Below are 14,453 nucleotides of genomic sequence, written 5' to 3' on the forward strand. Positions count from 1 at the left end.
GCAGGGAGGTGGGCGCATTGTGGTATCTGGCCTTGGGGCGGCAGGGAGAGTAAATCCAGCCCTGGTAGTGCGTACAAACCTTGTCCACTTGGAAAAACGTTTAAAGCGTTGACAGCCCAAGATGAGTCTTTGTTCAGATCTGGTGACAAGGGTTTTGACTTCAGGACGAGTCTCTGGATCTTTGTCAGGATCTAGAAGACTGAAGAAATCAGTGGTGGTTTCTTCTGTATGATCCAGCAAGAATTCAGGACCTGTTAACCAAAAAGAATTTGCGAAGACACTTGTAGACACTGGCCTGGTGGCATGATCTGCAGGATTAATTTCAGATGGAATATAATGCCATTGCTCAGGTTTAGAGGATTTCCTGATTCTTTCTACACGGTTGCTGACATAGGCATAGAAACCTTTTGTTTGATTGTATATGTAGCCCAGAACAACTTTGCTGTCTGTGTATAACTTGACATCATCTATCTGAATGTCTAGCTCACGCAGTATGAAATCTGCAATTTATACAGTCCCGCAAAGTTCAAGTCTAGGAATTGTGTGTTGAAAGCCGAAGGTATTTTTTAATCAGTCCCACCATAGGCCTAGACTTCTCTATACAGGTGGCATGTCCATTCCCAGATTTAAGTCCTTAAATCCTGTGGCATGATCGCCAGGCTGAAAGGCTTTTATACCAGCAGAATTGTTCGAAGCAGCCTTATGGAGTCTGAGGTTAGTCTAAGAAAGCATGCCTTTGGTCCCTTGGAGCATTGGAGCAGGTCTATGGCTTCTGTGTGAAGAGGAGAATCATCTTGCATGATGACTGGTGTAGAAGATTCTGATGGTTTTCCCAAGATGTTTACACCTTGTGAAGTTACTGGAGTGATACTTAGGTGCATTGGCGTGGGTGTTGCATCAGTGGATTTCTGCTCATCCGAGCTGTTGAAGGAAATCTGGTGCGTAGTCTTACCAGAGCTATTACATGGTAGTGTTTTAGTACAGTCTTGGTTTACCTGTACAATAATTTTATTGGAACATACATCATCGGAGGCTTGAGGTTTGCATTCGTGTTCGATTCCAATAAGTACCCAACCTAGATAGGTCTTTTGGACATAAGGAGCGTCATTCCACCCATTGTGCTGCTGATGTACATTGTGTACTCTCAGGATGTTTCTGCCTAACAGAAGCATAATTTTGGCTTCATTGTCAAGTGGTGGAATGCAGTCAGCTAAATGTTTTAGGTGAGGTTCACGAAGTGCATCCTCTGGTGTAGGAATTTCCTCCCTATCGTTAGGCAAAATTATGAATTCAGCATAGGTTGTTCTTCCTGTGAGTTGCACTGAACCAGCACAGGTGTGCAATGTATAGGATAACACATTACCCTTGATGCCAAATAAGTCAAAGAATTCTGAAGTGGCGAGTGAATGACAGCTTCGGTCATCCAAAACAGCATACATCTTGACTGTTTTTTCAGGTTGTCTTTGGTGAAACACCTTGACAAGACATATTTTTGCAAGAGTCTTTCCCCAAAGTATTTTGTGAAGTATCACCTTTTGATGTGACTGTTGCAGGTGGTTGCCCATGGCTCTCCCTGCTGACTACAGTACATGAAGAAGAAACACTTGTGGCTGAAACATGACTTTGTTGCTCCCCGCTATGATTTGAAGTAGGGTTTGATGTACTGTAGGTGGTTTCTGTGGGTTGTCTGGAAGTGGAGTCGGATGCATAGCTGTAACATGTTTGTCACTACTGCATTCTGTGCACTTGATGAGAACTTTACAGTCTTTAGCAAAATGATCATAGGAAGCACAGTACCTATTGCATATTCCAAGTTTCTGCAGAATATCCCTGCTCTCTTGTAAAGTCTTTGCCCTATGGCCACGACATTTCTTAAGAGGGTGAGACTTTTTGTGACTAGGGCACTGATGATTAGGGTCTTTATCTCTATCATCTGAATCACTCTTGTATGCAGGAGAGGATACGGGAGGTGATATGTCTGTCCTTTTAACAGATATTGCTCTATTAAAGTCTCTATGTTTAACTGCTGTGTTATCATACCTTGGTGATGATGAAGCGGGCAAGTTGGGTTCACTGAAGCTGAAGCTGGGATCATTCCTCATTCAGGCTTGTTCACGGATGAATCTGCAATAATAGGAGAATGGAGGAAAAGATACGTTATAGTCAGGGCCGGTGCTAGGATTTTTGCCTACACAGGCAAAGTTGCATTTTTGTGCCCCACCCCCGACCCCCTGTAGCGCTGGGCCTGCTCCCTATCAGCATGTAAGCTGCATAGTGTATTTTACATTTTTGGCTGCTGTCCCCTTCCCCTCTTCCTCAATTCCCCCTCTTCCGCACACCATACACTTTTTTGTTCCTTTCAGCTTTGTTGTTTTGGGGCTCTGCGTAGTTTAAAAGAAAAAAAATAATAATAATTTCTTCACTTACCTTCGGTGCGGGAGAGCAGCGGCAAGTCAGCGCTGGTCCGGTGGGAGGAGCTCTAGGTGGGGTCCTAATTTAGCTGGCCAGCGACTGCCAGAGGTTCGCGAACAGGTAGCTCGGCAAAATTTTGCTTCTGTTCACGAACTCCGCATCGGGTGAGGGACACAACCGAAGCCATCTTCCCTGCTATGACACATGGTGGTGGCTTCCTTTAGTCAAGATCGCGTTCTGAACACAGTTTGATTCAGTTCACGACCAATTCGGAATGCGACCGGAATCGTGGAACGAACTAAGTTCGGGACCGAGGTACCACTGCACTTACATGACCAAAGTGCACAAAGCACTATGAGAATCAGTGTACACAGAGAATCAGCAGCACATTCACTACTCAGCCTGCAAAGCCACAAAGTTTGCTAAAGCTGGCGTTTGATAACATTTGATATAAGCCTTCCCTCTGGTGGCCATTTTGTTGTACAGCATATCTGCAACTCAAGGTATTACTTCTGTTCCTTTGCTGCCATAATGCCTCTATATCTATGGGCTATACATGCCTATTGACCTAATCTTAAGGACTATTTATAATTTCTTAACCTCTGAAGAGGAGGACAGAAATGGTTAGACTTAAATCTGGGTGTTAATGTACAGACCACAGTCTTTACTGCATCAATTTTAGGAAATCTTTGCAGAGCTTTACAGCATGTGTATGTGCATACTGCTTTTGGTTACATAGCTGTACATTAGTGCATAATTGTTGTAATGCTATGTGAATACAAGGTAGCAGTAAAGGAAACTGTGCCTGGATGATGGCACACACTTAGCCGAGCAGCCAAACAAGCTTTTGTTGCCAAAGCTCACTCTTTTTCGATGGTATTCAAAAGTATTCAAAGTACCTATGAGTTGGGGATTTGACACTGTAGTGAAATAATGAGCATACAGTTACAGTGTTGCAAAATTCATCCAACTCAATGATCTTAGAGGCAATCACAATCTCTATGGGTCTTTTTATAAACTATTCATAGGACCCTTCACCTTGTGAATATCTGTTGACATTCATTCTGTGCGGATATATGTCAAATTGTACGTTCTTTATTTGTTTGTTTACCACACAATGTATTTTCACATATTTATAATGTAATACCAAATTATGGACACCACATGGTGCCCACGAGCATAGAAAATAAATACTTATTTCCTATGTTCCGTTAGTGCCATCTAGTGGCTATAATGCAATATTTCATGAAAACAATTCAAAATGTATTGGGATATTTAGGAATGTGTTTGCAAGGAATGCACAAAGTGTCCGCAAATGTCATGCTAACTAACCACTAAATTTTATCTCTGTTAGGTGTCTTTTTTAAGTGTTCTTTTAACATATTGATGCTTGTGACTCACTGCACATGTTTTGCATAATTTTGCATAATATCTCAACTGTGCAGTACTTGTGTCCAGCATGTGCAACATTAAAAGACATCCAAACTGAAGCACATCCCAGAAATGCTCCTGAGCACTTCTTAAAGTATCACAAAGATAATGCAGCTTCATATCCTCAAGTCATCTAAGCACTTCAGGGCTATTCATCTGTCACCCAGGATGTTCCTAGCAAACTTGCAGCAATTTAGAGACAATTTACGGAGACAATTTTGAGACAATTCTCCTTATCAAGGCATTTAGGAATGACACATACACTAGGATGATAAATCTGTTGCTATATGCACTATAAATCAGGGGTGCAACAGTCTGAAAAATACTAATGATACAACCAAATTGATACACTTCCCCTTTGCACTTGTAAAGAAAAAAACTAAAGAACATTGGTTTTGGCATATACTTGCACAGAACAGGCGTTCACTGATATTCACAGGGTGAACGACACCCTAGTGTTTTGTCCCATGAAAGAGCTGCTACTGCAGCGCACAAGCCCGGAAGCTTTGGATAATTTGCTTTGTTGCTTGGGTATCGGTGTTTCAGCACCAGAAATTTCAGATGATTCATTTTTGGCACAAATACTGTAACTTTACTGCATATGTTAAACACTTATTAAATGTAAATACATTTGACATTCAGCCTGTACCTATATTTTAGGCAGATATGTATACAGTTCTTTCCCAGTGATTAATACTATACTAGTGACATACTATCAAGTTGAACATGTAATGCAAGAAAAACTTTAGCTCCTATTTACTAGACAGAAGGCGTACACAATGACGTCACTGCAGGGTGTCACGCCGCCCCGAGACGCCTCTGGTTACACAGGACTAAAATTAACTATATAACCGCTAATAAACTAGTCACATTACTCCAATAAATTACCAGAATAATAGACAAAATTGCAAGTACAAGTACTGATACTTGCCCAAGTACCAGAGGCGTTACTGGCAAGCGTGGGACCCCGGGCAGCCGCTTGTTTAAAATTTTAGTGCGGTGTTCTGTCGAGAGCGCCGACCCAATATCTGCGCTTGCGTACAGACGGGATTAACGAGGAAACCACCATTTATTTACAAAGTATTCATTTGTAATGGTTAATTGTGACTGTTAATAATATGCCGTTCATGGCAGTAAATGTTGGGTGGCAGTAAGTGATAGATGGAATATTATTAACGGTCACAATTAACAATTTTAACGAAATACTTTGGAAATAAATCAGTTTCCTCGATAATACCGGTCTGTGTGTAAGCGCAGATGCTGAGGTCAGCAAATTCGACTACATCGGCGTTCTCGACAGAACACCGGTATCTGCGTTTAGTATCTGGGCATTTTCACGAGTATAAGTACTTGTGAAAGTGCCTAGTATTAACAATGGTGTATCCCTACTTAAACAGTCCAAGCGCACAAGCCCGGAAGCTTTGGATAATTTGCTTTGTTGCTTGGGTATCGGTGTTTCAGCACCAGAAATTTCAGATGATTCATTTTTGGCACAAATACTGTAACTTTACTGCATATGTTAAACACTTATTAAATGTAAATACATTTGACATTCAGCCTGTACCTATATTTTAGGCAGATATGTATACAGTTCTTTCCCAGTGATTAATACTATACTAGTGACATACTATCAAGTTGAACATGTAATGCAAGAAAAACTTTAGCTCCTATTTACTAGACAGAAGGCGTACACAATGACGTCACTGCAGGGTGTCACGCCGCCCCGAGACGCCTCTGGTTACACAGGACTAAAATTAACTATATAACCGCTAATAAACTAGTCACATTACTCCAATAAATTACCAGAATAATAGACAAAATTGCAAGTACAAGTACTGATACTTGCCCAAGTACCAGAGGCGTTACTAGCAAGCGTGGGACCCCGGGCAGCCGCTTGTTTAATAATTTTAGTGCGGTGTTCTGTCGAGAGCGCCGACCCAATATCTGCGCTTGCGTACAGACGGGATTAACGAGGAAACCACCATTTATTTACAAAGTATTCATTTGTAATGGTTAATTGTGACTGTTAATAATATGCCGTTCATGGCAGTAAATGTTGGGTGGCAGTAAGTGATAGATGGAATATTATTAACGGTCACAATTAACAATTTTAACGAAATACTTTGGAAATAAATCAGTTTCCTCGATAATACCGGTCTGTGTGTAAGCGCAGATGCTGAGGTCAGCAAATTCGACTACATCGGCGTTCTCGACAGAACACCGGTATCTGCGTTTAGTATCTGGGCATTTTCACGAGTATAAGTACTTGTGAAAGTGCCTAGTATTAACAATGGTGTATCCCTACTTAAACAGTCCAAGTATCGGTGCATCCCTACAGAGTAGTAATACCAAACACATCCATGTAAAGTACTACTTAAAGTGCAACTGAAGCCAAAACTTTTTTTAGTTTTTTAAATTTTTGGATAGAATAACCAGCTACCACTGCCCACAGTGTTTGCAGGCCTGCAGTTACCTGTGAATGACCGCACCTGCTTAAAAGAGAACTATGGCCCAACCTAATTCTCTTTATGGTCACACGAGGACATATACTAATGGTCTCCTGTGACCCAAAACTCAGCATATAGGGGGCTATTGTCCGCTGAATGCTGACAGCACAGAGCCACACTGCAGCCAGGACGGATCCTGACCATATTGTCGGGATTCACCCCTCTGCATGATTGACAGCTGGCTCTGCCTCTCTGGAGGAACGGAGAGGGAAGGCTGGAATCCCTGAAGGGAGAGGTGACTGGCACTGGGAAAGGATCGGGAACTGAGCGATCAGCGGTATATGATAGCTCAGTTTCCGATCAATAAAACTGATACGTGATAGCTTCATTGTCACACTTCGGCTCTAATTATAGGGATGAGTTTATTTCACTCTCCCCATAATTCTTTTTCAAGCAATTCCTTTTGTCAGTTCATTATCATGATTTAACCTTCTGCAAAGGATCACAATGTAGCAGAATGCGTATAGTAAAGGTATTTCTAAATACAAAAAAATTATATATTGCAGCTTAACAGTCCTTAGATGTGGTGGCTGCATTTGTTTTCTTTTTTAAGGCTAGAAGACTTTTCAGCAAGCACAAAGACTATCTGATGATCTTACCAGAAATTCAGTGTCCTGTGAGCCGAAATAAAGCACAAAAATTCTAATCTTTATTATGTAAACTACTAGTCACATAAATCCACCATGTAATCGAGATAAACAAAGGCATAACAAAATAAGTTATAACAAAATCCTTTTATATGTCATTTGTTGCATAACACACTTTTTAAAGTACTCTCAGATGTTACATACATGGAGTTTGTACGCCAAACCTCTCCCCTCTAGGACCGGAAATATGGAAAACACACACTTGTTTTGTTATGATATACAATTTGCCTACAAACGTCAGGTGGTCATAATAATCTGGCCACTCAGTGTATTGTTGATTGTGGATTGAAGCGTGGACTTTTGAGTAATCATAGCAATAGTCCAACCCAGTCCTAAAGAAGCTGATATCTCTGCAAAACACATAGACAAGACTTTATGCACTAATGTTATATTCTCCGATTGATGCTGGTTTTTGTATATGTACCCCAAAAAAGATTTTTATCAATATACTGTTTGCAGTAAATATTTGATTTGATTTGATAAAACAATTTTAATTTTATACATTGCCATTTATGGTATTCTTAATGCCACATTTAGCATCTCTTTCTCATGTTTTTATATAATTTTTGGTAATTATGAGATGGTAATATTTGAGATCTTGATAAAGTCTTAAAGGTGCAGTAGAAGGCAACCAGTGAGAACTTTCCCAAGCATCTCTTCTCCCCATGTTATAAGAAGGGTGTCACAATTATACATTAAAAGACCACAACACAAAACATAAGACTTCTAAGTTTTACTGTATATGGACATGATACTTGCCCTGCTTCCACTGAAACATCTAAAGTGCTTCTTGCCATAAATAAAGTGCACCTCCAAGTCCAATTGTTTCTTCACCAGGTTGTTTTAGTAAAGAGTGCAGGAAAGGAATAAAGAATTGGCTACTCCGATTAGAAACACATAATTTATTTTTTATATTAATATTTTTCATTTATAAAACACCAGAAACTAATACAGATTACCACTTAATCCAAATAAATGTATAAACTAATATCCCTATGACCAGCATAAAGATACACCAGGGAGAGTCTATGGAAGCCAACAAATTTTCCAGTATTTTGGTTATGAGAGAAAACTAAAAACCTAAAAAAACACAGACATAAGGGGAAAACATACAAACACTAAGGAGATAGTAACCTCTGGATTGCAAGACCCAATGCCCAGCAGAGGAAGTGATTCATTATTACTAAAACAACCAGGTAGAATGTCTGGAATGACATTGATGTTCAACCTGGGACACAAGGATATGATGAAGATAGCACAATGTACATTCAGGGTGGTGTTCTTTTCACATAAAGTTCCGTTGGGTAGTTTGGGTTGGGTAGTGCAGGATAAGTAAAGTTAGCATACAACATATTGTTTTCTGCAACTCACTTATACACCTTAAAAATTGTAGATTTTCTTTCTTTGGAAGCAGATGTGTACTTATAATATCTATGATATTATTTTGTTTTCTAGGAAGCTACATAGATGAAATTTCAGGAGCAGTGTATCAGTAAGTAAATGTTTCCATTCATTCCATGCTGAATTTATTTTTATTAATGTGGAATAGATTTGGGTGGATGAATTAGACATTATAGCATATTTATTTCTTGTTCATTGATGGACACACTTTTCAGAGGCAGTTGGGTTATACAGTACTGTCACCTATAGAGGATTTGTGCACTGGCAAACAAAAAAAAACAAGACAGCTCAGTATAATCTTTCTCACTCCCAGCATGTCTCAGTGATTTGCTGGTGTCCAAGTAGGATGGACATCTTTTCTCAGTTTTTTTTTTTTTGTCTACATTCAAGTTTAATATTTTTCCTTCCTTCAGCTGCTGCTTGAACAAGTTTTGATGCACAGCTATACCAATTGGCATATCATCAACAGTAGCTTTGGAGACCATAAACAGATTCCCTTGGACTGGATAATTGTTGGGCTACATTGGCACTGAGCTCCCCTTTGTGGCACTTTTTGGACCTGAGTGGTAGGATTTCACTGCAACCATGGACCAAATTGCAACCTGATTCTGACCACAGAGATTATAATCATACCTCCATGCGCTTCACTAGAAAATAATTTCTGATTTACCTGTGGCCTCGAAGCCTTCTGCACTAGGGGCTCTGTTTGAGGCTGAGTCTCACAAATTCATAATGGATGATAGTGCTGCACACTGCTCCCAGTACTCCCAGGGCAGGCTTGGGGAGCTATTTCAAATTGTATTGACATGGCACACACCACGTTGAAACTAGAACATCAGCCTGCAGCCTCTGCTAGTGCTGCTACATGTGAGGATCCCATAGAGGCTCTAAAACTACCAAGACGTTTCCAGTGCACCTGCTAGTCCCAGATGTACCTTATAGGGACAGGGAGACTCATGATAAGCTGCCCACACCTCTCAAATGTTTGGTGGCAATGTACCCATTTGAGCAGTCTTTTATTAAGAATTTTGCTGCTCCAACAATAAATCTGGTAGTATCCAGTCTTATTTAAGTACTGGTGATCCCTGTGGAGGATGTGCCTGTTTTTAAGGATCCCATTAACAAATGCGTGGAGATTCTTTTGAAAACGAAGTTCTCTCCGGCTGGCCCTGCATGGCACCCTGCCCTGGCTGTGATGCTAGCCTATCAAACTATAGAGGAATGGACTTGGACCATTTGAAGCGATTATATTTGCTTCCAAATGGACCCCCAATTTGTGAAGCATTGTGATCTCATGTCAGAAGCTCTAAACTTCTGTGTGAATGGGTTACTGGGTGTTTCCTGTCTTATATCCCCTATGAGTCTCCTGTCAGTGAACATGTGGTGACATTTTTGGCTGAAATGTTCTGCTGAGGAGCATGTGTGCAAAAAACAGTTACTACGCATGCCTTTTGAGGTACATGGTATCTTTGGAGCTCTCATGTGCATTCTCATTAAGCATATAACTGGGGGTAAGAGTACTTGTCTGCCCCAACAGAAAAAGCCTAGACCTCAGGCAGGGAAGCTTCTAATTCACCTTACACCAAGGATCAGGTTGTCTCTGGTCTGGTGACTCTGGAGTCCAGTTCTGGAGTCAGGAAAATCTTTCCTTTTTATCTCTTGGAAGATTCTCACAAAGGATGCCAGCCTTGCAGGCTCTGTAGGTGTTCTGGACACCTTGTTGATGCAAGGGACTTGAATGCCAGAGCATTCATGGCTCCTGATCAATATTCTGGAGCTTCAAGTAATTAGGGTGCTCATGTCCCTACATTGCGAGACATCCATCTAGAGGGTCATCTGATCAGGATCCAGACAGATAACGCCACAGCGGAAGTGTACATCAACCATCAGGGAGGAAGCAGAAGTCTTGCCAAGGCAAGAGAAGTAGAAGTAATTCTGGCCTTGTCCAATGTTTACAGTTGGTAGACAGACTTCCTCAGGTAGCAAAGCCTGGATCCAGGGTCCACCACTTGTGTCAGAGGTGAAGGACACCGGATGTGGCCTTCTGGTAACTAGATTTAAGAACAAACTAAACAAGCTTTTCTTCAGCCACAGACATTCTTTGGTCGAAGCAGTGGATGCTCTTGTGGGCCCATTGGATCAGTATAGCCTGATCGACTCCTTCCCTGTCAAGGTGAAGGGCATACTGGTGATCCTTATAGCTGTGGCAGATGTGGCATTCAGAACCTAATCATACTCCTGGCGGATGTCTCATTGGCTCTTTCAGATTGTCAGGATTATCTGTCTCAAGGACTGGTTGAATATCCTGCTTCACGGTCGCTGGTTTTAACAGCATGGCTGTTGAAGCCCAAGTCATGAGGCACAGAGTATCTCTAAATCAGTGATTTCCATGATGTTAAAAGCAAGTAACTTTGTTTCCCGAGAGGCCTACTATTGCATTTGGAAGGCATAATTCACTTGGTGAAAGGAAAAAAGATTTAATCCCAGGAAATACTCTGTGGGATGTATCCTCACCTTTTTTCAGGCAGGCCTGGGTCAACAATTGGCCATTAGTACCATCAAAGTTCAAATATCAGTGGTTTTGATCTTGTTTCAGAGAATGCTAGCCTCAGATTTTTTGATTAAAACTTTTGTGCAGGATGTCTTTCATTTGTGTTTACCCATTACTCATTGAGATCTGAATTTGGTTCTCTGCATTTCAAAAATCCCAATTTGAACATATTAGGAATATTTCCCTTTCCACGCATACTCAGGAGGTGTGTGTCTGAGCTTGCAGGTTTGTCTTGTAAAAGATCATTTTGGTTCCCCCATTAGGACAAGGTAGTGTTGAGGACTAGAGCCTCCTTCCTTCGTAAGGTGCCTTCAGCCTTTACCTCAACCAGGACATTGTCCTCCCGTTTCCCTGTCTGGCTTTGGTGCTTTGTGTGTCTATCTTGCAGCCAGTGTTTCCACTGTTTTAAAAAAACAAATTTGTTGTCATTCCAGAGGGTCCCTGTAAAGGGGAACTAGCTTCTTGCTCCACCATTTCTAGATGGTTCAGACCTTTCATTATTCATGCTTGGTTGGGTTCCACCCTGTCCTGCTAAATCACATTTTACTAGGTCTTGGGCTTTTTGGTATTAGGCAACTGTTTCTTTCTGATTTGTAAGGCTGCTACTTGCTCTTCTGTTCACAATTTTATCTTTGCCGCTGTCCATATCTTCCAGTAGGTGGCAGTATAACTCAATTGTTTTTTAAACTTGTGTCCCTCAATGCACTCCAAGATATGGAATTTACTTTTAAGTACAAAAATCCAATTTAAATGACATAGTGCAAAAAGAATGACCATAACAATCAGTCATCCTCCACAATTTTACTAATATAACTACAGGAAAGTGAGGTTGCTGTGAATTACTGCGCTTTGTACACAGTCATTGCATTCTGCATAATGTGCAGACTTTTTATAGCATTTCTATAAAATCCAATTTTATTCAAGCCTTAGTGCAGTTTCACATGTACTTTAAGTTACCTATGGATGTTAGACATTTGTTACTTGATATCTGAAATGTATAAAAACTGTTGCCAAAAATATGTATGTTTCATGTATCTAATAATTGACACCAGGCCCCTGATGGTGTCTACAGATACCTTTATTTGACATCAAGAAAACATCCTAACACAACTATAATTTCCAACAAAGGGCATGCACCCTCTACCTTTGGTATAATGTTCTTCTTTGGGTTTTCATTACTTTATTGTGAAGTTTCATAAAGAAAATATAATACCTTTTCAAGACAAAGAGAAAGCCATGTTATTTAACAAAAAAATAATTTATTTTATATGCGTTACTTTGTTATCTTATGTAATGGCAAAGTTATGGCAGAAAAAATAGGCCCAAAGCTAAAATGTAAAAATTGCTCTGGTACGTAAGTGGTATACAGGTGCAAGAGTTCAGGTGGTTACATTGTAACAGGGTGTTCTTCTTAGCTCTAAATAGGGTTGACATGGGTGCCCTATCAACATGTAAATTACTTGTGAGACTTGCATATTACATAGTAACTGGATTTGGTACTTTAGACTTTCATACAGGAGCCTTTAGTTGTACTTTAAGTACTTTAAGTGTATTACATAGGAACATAAACTCTTGTTATAAAGCCCAACGTCAGAGCGAACTTTGTTTTCAGTAAAGTGGGGAAGGGATAGATCCTCTATCGGTTCTTACTTGTTGCAATCTGTGCCCCCACTGAGAAGCTTTCCCTTCACTTTTAGTCTAGGTAATTGGTGTCAGATAGAAGTAAAAGTGTAGGAGAATGTTTGCAAAGACACACACAGCATTTAAACCCCTTACCCTGGCTCTAACCCTTACCCTCTTTATCCAAAACCCAGAAAAAAAAGTTTTGACTGGGTTTAGACTTCAATGATTAACCTTTAAGTAGAACTAGAAACTGGAAAAAAACGTGTCACAAATACTTGTTGATTCTACCAGTAAAGTCCACCTTGTGCAGCTTCTTGTAATGGGGTGGGGATTGGAGGAGGGGCCCTGGGTGCTATGTGACGTCTCGGATTCTGAGCACCAAAAGAGTAAAGCAACCTCCTGCCATTTTGGTCCATGGAGTGCCCCCCTTAACAAGCATGTAGCTGTTTAGTCAGCTCCTGGATACATATAGTCCTACCCAGTGCTTTCTGGTTTGGTAGCAATTCATCAGCTGCTGAAATCCTCTTACTGTGACCTGCAGTGTCTGGAAGGAGGAATAGGGGCAAATAAAGGAAGATTTGGTTCAGTCAGAGGAGTCATTTATGAGAATTGTGCATCACATATTAACTGGATTTGGGACCTGTTTAGTCTGTCACACAGGAGCCATTAGATGTACTTTAGTATACTTTAGTTTATACAGTTCCTAAAAGTGTTTGATTTGCTCTCTGTTGCACTATGTAGTTTAATATAATAAGATCTGTAGCATACACCCCAAGCAGTGGGACTAGACACAACTTATAATTATGTCTTATTTTTGTGCAGGACTGTCACCAACATATTTGAATAAAAGGAAAATATGAGCTTTTGAAACACAAACTGGGCACTGGACATCATTCAAATCAGTAAACTTTCTGTAACGCATGGACAATTTAAGCCAGAGTTGGAACATAAACTTGGTTGATAGCAAACACTGACATTCAGCATTGTCCAAGCTGTAGAATATATCAACCGAATGATGGACTCTTCTGAATGCCAAGAAGCCCTTAGCCAAAAATCACCACCTTTTTTGCCCAAATTAGTAACTTGGTCCTCCCAGATCAACAGCTCAAAATCAGCTAGCCTTCCATCTGCAAATTCACAGAATTTACACTGGGATTCCCTTTAATGAGATTACCAAAACACCAATGAACCAGTGCAGGATTGTAATTTCCAATGTGGTTTTCTGGCAGACAATAAACCAAGAAGATGCTAAATTTCCAACTATCTTCTTGTCATGGATCAGTCATTGTTGTTAAACTTCATGGGCAATGGAGATGGACATTATTGATGCGGCCTACTTTAAATTCCCATATATAGTTGAACAAAAAACATCATCTGTCTTGAGGTCAAATACTTTCCCTGATTTTCTTCTTGGAAGAATGAAATATAAAGACTGTGTTTATTTATTTTATGTAAGGTATTAAAAATCTCAAGTAATCCAAAAATAAATATTGTTATTTACTCTCCATTGGCTTTTGTTTGTTTTATTAACCATTTGATTCATATCTCCTATGTTCTACTACTTTGCCCCTGCCTCCATTTCCCCATGGCAAATACTGGATATTCAAGGCTGCCAAAATGACAGATGGGACCTGCTATGTATCACATAGCAGGAGAAGCTGTCAAAATGCAGACATTTCTGTGTAAAATGACACTTGCAGATAGCCTGCAAGTGTCATTGAGTAAAATGTAATAATTGTTACAATGTATTTGCTACTTTATTCATATGTAGATCAAAGGGATGACTTTTGATCTGCATGTGGCATTATTTAAATCAACCTCAGCAGTAAAATATAGTTAAAACAATAAATTCCTATGTAACTTCTTATTAACCCTTAATTG

General features: G+C 40.1%; 1 long non-coding RNA gene across 1 annotated transcript in view; it reads left to right on the forward strand.

Moving 5' to 3' along the window:
- The window catches only part of LOC108793413, a 29,269-nt gene extending 15,842 nt beyond the window's left edge, over positions 1-13,427 (forward strand). Inside the window, exons 4-5 of the long non-coding RNA XR_001941641.1 lie at positions 8,453-8,489; positions 13,395-13,427. This is a non-coding gene — a long non-coding RNA (uncharacterized LOC108793413). The remainder of the gene's footprint in view (positions 1-8,452; positions 8,490-13,394) is intronic.
- Positions 13,428-14,453: the final 1,026 nt, after the last annotated feature.

Source organism: Nanorana parkeri, unplaced genomic scaffold (assembly GCF_000935625.1).
Source record: "Nanorana parkeri isolate BGI_ZX_2015 unplaced genomic scaffold, ASM93562v1 scaffold747, whole genome shotgun sequence".
NCBI classification, from domain to species: Eukaryota; Metazoa; Chordata; class Amphibia; order Anura; family Dicroglossidae; genus Nanorana; species Nanorana parkeri.